Below are 8,315 nucleotides of genomic sequence, written 5' to 3' on the forward strand. Positions count from 1 at the left end.
ACTGAAGTACTCTCCCATCTTTTAAGATTTGAGAAACTTTTATCTTTCTGCCTAAGTTGATTCTTCTTATTCGCTCTGCCTTACATTGGAACCTTTTCCAATGTCTCAAAATTACACTTAAGCTTGTAAGTATAATCATATTTATTGAGCTTTAGTAAACTATGACGAATAGTCTTATCGATCTTTTGTGGTGGACTTAATCAGTGTACAAGAATGTGTACTCGATCCCTTAGTCCATTACTTTACTCACACATCCATGTGAACAAGTAATTAGTCTTAATTTTCCAATACTTTAAAGTTCTCATTCATCATGCTATACAACTTGCATGATTCCAAGTTCTGGTCCAATTGAAACTTGGGTGATGAGAATCATTCCTTATTTGGTAAATTTAGACATTACCACAAATGAAAGAATCAATTTCATATTTCCACTCTTGCTATTAATGGAATCATATAAGCAACAATTTTTCCTCAAATGCCATTGTAAGGATATTTTAAAATAAATAAAATCATCATTTTTCCTTTTATTTTAAAACATTGCGGAAAAACTATCCTTACAATCCATATGAAAACTTGTTATCTATTCCTAAGCAATATCTCATAACTCCTAAGAAGTAGCTCAAGAATCCAATCTTCAAACTATGCGATAGAAATCCATCTACGCGATCAGATTCAACATATTCTTTCTTTAAGTTTCTTTACTTTTTCTTTGATTCTTAAAACATCAACATGTGACCTAGTCACATCATGTATCAAGAATCTCAGAATAGAAACTTAGCAGAGTTAGATAGTGGATTTTACCTGAAATAAAGTCAAACTTATTGACTTTACCATCCTTAGGTAAAATTGGCAGCTTCGCAACTAATACCCCTTCCTTTGGCAATATAAACATATGGACTCTTTGATAATGGTACATGGGACTATCACAGACTTAGCATTTCTCTTTACCATTTGGTCAACTAAATTGACTATGGCCAATCCTTTTCCATTGGGAATAGAGAGCTTTACTGGATATCCAATGTCATCATTGCTAATGTCCATAAAGTTTTATGAAGTTGATCTTAGAAAATGGACAAGATCATTAAGCGTCTTGTCTTAGTCTGTTTCATAGGAGTCCCAAAGGAGCTCACTATGTGACTTAGAAAGTGATTGAACCACCAACTTTCTCAAGACTTTGACACCCAACTCTCCCGGCTTGTCAATATGTGACTACATCTCCAAGATGTGATCACACCTAGACCTTGCCTTGCCAATATGGCTTGAGTGACCTTGAACTTGTGGGTTAGGGAGAACAATTAGAGGAGGTGAAAGAAGTATGATTTCCATGGGACATCATCTTCTTTTTAGGAAAACTTGTTTCAAGAGATTTGGGAAGATCATAAATGTCTAAACCATACATCTTTTTGGGAGATATTCAAGATAGTTGATCTAAAGTCCTTAATATGACACCCAATATAAAATATGAAGGTTAGGACCCAACAAACTATTTTATAACTTAGAAGAGGGATGACGTAATCCAAGCTATAAAATATTTGAAGGTAGGTGAATGACGATTCACTAATTTCCACCAAGATAAACGAAATGTATTATTAGGTTTTAATTAGATTTGAAACTCCTAGATCTTTGAGATTCATTGAACTGTTCAATGGCATGTTTCAATCTCGAGTGTGCCCTTCAGGTTTTGTGACTGGGATGCCGAGGATCACAAAACAAGGTGTGAAGTAACCTTGCAAATTACTGGGTACCCTTAAGTGTTTACCCATCAATCGATGTGTCGGTTAACCACACACGCTCCATCGATACTATGATAAACATTAAGTTACCCTTTGCCTACCTTGTTAAATACGAGTTAGTGTGTCGGTTAACCACAGACGCTCCACTAACCGACTTAAACAAAGTGCAAAGTGTAATTTCATGGATTAGCACCTTATTCACATTTTCCTAAGTAACTAAGATTGAGTATTTATAAAAGGTTTAGTTACTTAGTATTTATCATTAATACTTTTAATGAAGGGTGAATTATAGTCCTTGTCCTACCCGTTCGGCTAACGACCCTCCACCAGTCAAGGAAGCGGTGGGTGAGAGTGGACACCCATTAAACTACCATTTTATAGGCAGTAATCTTATACCCCCCTTATAGACCGGCTTCGTGAATGAGGCCTACTAACGGTAAGACTGACTTGCTCTTATACATATATATAAATATTATTAACTTATAATATTATAAAGTATATGGGTTGAATTTTAACTTTTAAAATTCTAAGGGCTAACTTGGAATTAAAGTATTCATAAGAGAAAACTTTACAAATTTAAAAACTGGAGGGCAAGTTTTGAAACTATTCAAAACTAATTAATTCCATAACTTATGAGTTTAAAGTAGTTTTCATTAAAAAAAAACTCTTCAAGTTCCATAACTGAGGACAAGTTATGGAAGACTTTAAATTATTAAAGAATGTAACTTTTTCTTTATTTTGTAACTTATGGAATTAATTAAGGTTACATATTTTATTACTTAATGAAGTGACTCTTGAACCTCCATAACTTAAGGACAAGACTCTTCATTTTTGTAACCATTGCCAACTTTTATGAGTCTTATGAAACTTAAATGTGATTTTTCATATAACTTGAGGACAAGTTACAAAAACACATTTCAGAATCAACTCTTAGATTAATTTGGATTGAAAACAATAATTTCACATAACTTTCTATTAATCTAAGCAACTCATAAGAACAAGATAATTCAAATCAAACTTTTTCATGTAATTAGCCTAATCACTAAACTAATTCAAAACATGAATCTATTGACAATTATCTTTGAAATTGGATTAGCATGAACATTACCAAATCAAAAACCTCGAAAATATGCTGTCTGGGGCTCCTACTCGTCGAGTGCATGAACCTACTCGATGTGTAGGATGACTTTACTCATGGACTTGGCGAGTTCATCAGTGGACTCGGCGAGTCCAGTGCCCAGAAAGCCAGAAAATCGAGTTTTTCAGCAATTTGCATCAAGTATAATTGAAAACAAGCATAGGCTCTGATACCACTGTTAGGTTTTGAGCATTCTAACACTCCTAAGTGTACATGAAACCCTAAATACCTTGGATCTATGTTTTCTCTATTATACATGCAATTATGAACATCCAAGGTATTATCCTATTCTAGCATACAAAATAATGAATATAACAAGATAGAATACATACCTCTTTGATGTAGAATGTCTTCATGAAGCTTGAGTGCCTAGTGCCTCAAGTGTGATACCTCAAATGGTTCACACAACACCAAATACACTTGGAATAACTTGAGAGAAATCTACACTTCATGAAATCCGCTAGCCCTTCTATTACACACACTAGTGGCCGATTTTGGTGAATAATATGATGCTTATATAGTGTGTTACAATTAGGGTTACACCATGTAAACCCTAATTGTCATGACCTTGCATTTCCATGACCCATGGGTTATGTAACCTCCATGGAGCATCCTATGGGTTTTAACTCAACTTAATATCCATGGACCTTTGGCCTACTATATAAGTTATGGATGATTTGCCCAATCAACCCATATATTTAATTAGTCTTCTTTTGATCACATAATTAATTCTAAATTAATTCTTGATAAATACTAATTAAATATCATTATTCTTATTATTAATATACTAGAACTTATAATATATTAATAACCATAAGTGTCTTATTCCTCTCATTTATTCTATCCAAGTGCATGATGCCATGGAACCCAAATGGACCATGCCGGGTCGGGTCAAGTCTTACCAATTACAGTTATGGACTTACACATTAATCCAACATAAATCATCTCCTGTGACAATCCAATAATTTTTCAGTCACTGTAACCCGTTTCCGATAATAAAAACAGTTTGTATTCCAATTTTGCCGTTAACTTTTTGGTTAAGTTAATTAAATTGAGACCTCTATTTTGATCTCATGAGTGTCCAAACCCATTTAAAAACACGTTAAAACATCGTAATTTTTAATTGGAGAATTTTTAGTTTCGACCACATCGAGTTACGACAACTAAATCGAGTACGACCAAAAGCCTCGTTTAACGTTAGTATCGGGTAGATTTCCACCGGGTCTCAAACTCAAACCATATATAAAGTTGAGAGGATCTCATTTGAAGCTTTTTCACTTCCTCTCACTACTCTCTCTCTACAAATCCAAGTTTTGATCCAAAACCATCCTTTTCAAGCTCCAATTTGGTAAGTGATCTATCCTAGCTTATAGTTTAGCATGTTTAGCTTTCAAATCTATGTCTAAATCATCCAAAAGGACCAAGAACATGTGTTTACAGTCCAGGAACAATCCCAAACCGTAAACACCCTTAAATGGGGTTTTGGAGCCCCAAAACCCTTCCAAACCATTTCCGGAGCTTAGTTATGACTTAGGGGCGTTCATGAATGGACTTGGATCCCCAAAATCTTAACATTTGGGGAGTAAACATGAGTTTACGGCCCAAGAGCATGCTTGGATTGTAAACACCTCTTCAAGGACCGTAAACACCATTTAAGGTGTTAAAATGCCCCTTAAACACCTCCTATGCCTTGGAATAATGTCTAGAATCAACCACCATTGTGTTAGGGACCTTAAACATGAAAGAAACCACCCCCTTAGGAGATTATGGTCGTAAACCCCCCAAGGAATGGTTCCTGGGCCATAAACTCCTCTAAAGTGGTCAAATGGTGCCCTAACTTCCTTCTATGACTTGTACTTTGGACTAGAACCACTTATGCTTAACCTAGGACCACCAAAACACAAAAGAAAAGGGTAAGTAAGATTTTACTGCCGTAAACTCTATGTTTACTGCCGTAAACTCCCCATAATGATCCATTTGATGGTTAAATCCCTTCCAATGCCTTAGAACTGAGCCTAGCCTAATTCCACAAGTGTTGTAAGGCCATTAAGCATCCAAGAACAATCCACCCATGAGTTTACGGCTGTAAACTCATGGGGATATGGTCTATGGGCTGTAATCTCCTTTAGGAGTTTACTCTTGAAGAGCAAACTCCATATCTAGGCCTTTAACCTCCTTAGATGCAACCCGGACCACTCCTAACACTTGAATTGAAGTGTTTTCGCGCCTCGGAGTGTATATTCCTACTTAATTAGTAGTTCAATGTCTAATTAGATACAATTATGTATCTCTTCATATTACATAGGAACCTCGCGTGTGTTCAAGCCCTTAACTGACACTTAGCATCCTAATCGGCACATTTCTCGACTGGTGAGTCATACCCCTACACCTTTTTCCATGTTTTTCAATGTTTTCAGGGGGAATACAAGCAAAACTACAAGGAAACCTTGTACTCAAATTTATTATTTCATTTGAAATGTTTCATATTACGTATGCTTTTAACACTGAAACCGTATTGACCAACCGTTTAACTTGCAGAGTTAGCTTTCAGACTAATTGTAGATCTCATTATAGAATGTGATAATTTATGTTATATTTTATAATTTACGAAGGATTCATGCTAATCATAAAATAGGATTATTACTAATACTATACGACTTTGGATGGCACCAGAACTTTGAAAATACAGCTAATGTACGTCTTTGAGTTTCATCAAAGCTTCGAAAAATAAGTCTAAAATATGCCTTTGGATGGCACTAAAACTTCGAAAATACAGCTAATGTACGTCTTTGAGTGTCATCAGAGCTTCAAAAATACGTCTCAAATACACCTTTGCATGGCACTAGAACTTCGAAAATACAGCTAATGTACGTCTTTGAGTGTCACCAAAGCTTCAAAATTTCGTCTAATATCCTCCTCTGAGTAAAACCAGAGTTTCGAAAATATGTCTATTAATATATACTCCTCTGAGCGAAATTAGAGATTCAAAAATAAAATCCTTGTTAAGTATAGTAGATATTCGATATTCGTACATGGATAACCAACCAACTTTTAAGGAAAATAAGGGTTTTTCCTGGGATAACTTGACTTTCTTAACCAGGCTGTGTAACCAAAGGATAACTAGACTTTTCTTATAAGAAAATATGGGATTTTCTTGGATAACAACTCTTTCAGAAAACCAAAGGAAAGTTGTTCTTTTACCAGAAACAAACCGCTTATGAACTTAGCAGCTTTATGCTGATATTTTCAAAACTGCTTGTATTCTCAGGTTCACATTACACAGGTACCCCGCGATCTTTTGGAGAAGACAGAGCATTTTAGCAGTCGCGTCTTTACATTTGTTCATTTTGGATGTATATATCTATAATCATGTATAACTTTACTTTCAAACAAATGTAAATACTTCTATGTAATGTAATGGCCGGGTTTACTACGCTTACTATGTACATTGGTTGTGATAATTTACATGACATCCTCCGCCCCGGATGACATCTCCTCCATGATAACAACCCGAATGAAGGATGGTGAACCCATCACGGGCCACATGCAGAAATGCAAAGATTTGTGGACCGTCTGCTGAAACTTAATGTGAACTTCCCCGAGGAGCTTGCAATAGATATCATTTTGCACTCCTTACCCTCGTGTTATGATCAATTCCGCATGACATATCACATGAATAAGGAAGAGGTCACACTCATCAAACTTCAAGAACTCCTAAAGACCGTGGAAAGTCCTTTCTCATTCTTTGCTTTGATACTCTTCTCTTCTCTTCCAATAGTGCTCTAAAATGCCCAAAGATTAGCTCTCTTTCTCTCTTAGATCAATATAGACGATAAGGGTTTCACATAGGGGAGTATGGTGGCTGGTGAGGCAAAAATGAGGGCTTAATTTCCTTTAAATAGAACCCAACCCCGATGAATTAGGGTTTAGTCTCACAGCGCCAACTCGTCGAGTTGGTCCCTTCGACTCGTCAAGTTGGTCACGAAACCCACATGGCCAAATTCGTCTCTACTCGACGAGTTGGGGCATCCAACTCGTCGAGTTACTCAATCAACTCATAAAAAAGTATATAAATATTATATATAGGAGTAAGGATGTTAAGAAGAAATTTCCAACATAGTGGAAGTTGCATTTGGTACAGTGGGGTAGAGTTCGAAAATAGTGTTTGGATTGGGTGGGAGTGTTTTTGATTGCGGCATACACAACCACATTTTATGGGTTTCGTTTGCAATGTCTGAAGTTCTCCTTTGACTTCCCATGGAACTTCCTTTTTGTACTCCTATCCTCGTTCTTTTTGTTGGTGGGGTCATGGTACCCTAACGGATATACCGGTCAGTCAATTGATAGGCCAATTGTTTAGCACTATTAAATGTGGAGGGCTTAGATGCAGTAACCAGACCTTGAGATGGCAAAGCCAATCCCCAAATGTACCTTTTGGTCTTCTTATCCTCCGGGGTCGCCAATCCTGGGTAGAGATTTGCAAGGTCGTTAAATCGAGAGGTGTAGGAAGCCACCTCCGATCTTTTCAGGGTGAGATTCCGGAGCTCCTGCTCTAGAGCTTGTACTACCCATCGAGGGAAATACTCATTGATCATCATTTTAATCAGTGGTTCCCAGCCCATGTTATAAGCTTCATCGATTCCAATGGACTTGGCATGATTATTCCACCAAGTCAGGGCATAATCCATCAATGTGCAGGTAGCATACTTGAGTCGGCAGTCCTTAGTGCAAGCACTGATGCGAAATAATCCCTCCATCTTTGATATCCATCGGGATAGAGCAACTACTGCATCTATGCCGAATAAGAATCGAGGTTTGTAGCCCATGAAATCCTTATATAAACAAGGTCTAAAATTGTTTTGGTTAATACCTAGAGTGTCGCCACCATTTCTACTGTTTTCAGAGTTTTCGTTATGGGCAACCTCATTTGCAGCTAAGGTTATGGCAATCCCTTGTGCAAGCAGGGTCTACATTAAAGTGGGATCTATTTGAAATGGTGGGTTTAAGGTATTGACAATTGGTGGGGTTTCATCTGGAGTTCCTTCTGGAGTTGGGGTTACTCTTGGTGAAACTCTTGGCGTGACTCGGGGAGTTGGCGGTGGACGAACTCGCAGACTCTTTCATGGGTCCATCATCCTAATATGTTCAAAATGGACATGTTAAGTTATTTTGTTGTTATACACAAGCATGTTTGAGTTGTATATTAATATAATTTGTTTAATCTTATAGATTTCCAAATTATAAAGAGAGCGACCGATTTCTAAAATCCTGCAAATTTCCCAAATGATAGAGAATTGAAATCCTACCGATTTCAAATCATAGAGAAGGAAGTTCGGAGACTACTAAATGATCGATTGGGAACTAAGGGTTTCTCTTCTACGATGGAAGCGTAGCTATTGATGTTTTTTGTTCTTCGGATTTAGTCAAACTTGGAAAATCTGAAC

This window comes from Lactuca serriola, chromosome 3 (genome assembly GCF_051521515.1).
Source record: "Lactuca serriola cultivar US96UC23 chromosome 3, Lser_US96UC23_V15, whole genome shotgun sequence".
In the NCBI taxonomy this organism is placed as follows: Eukaryota; Viridiplantae; Streptophyta; class Magnoliopsida; order Asterales; family Asteraceae; genus Lactuca; species Lactuca serriola.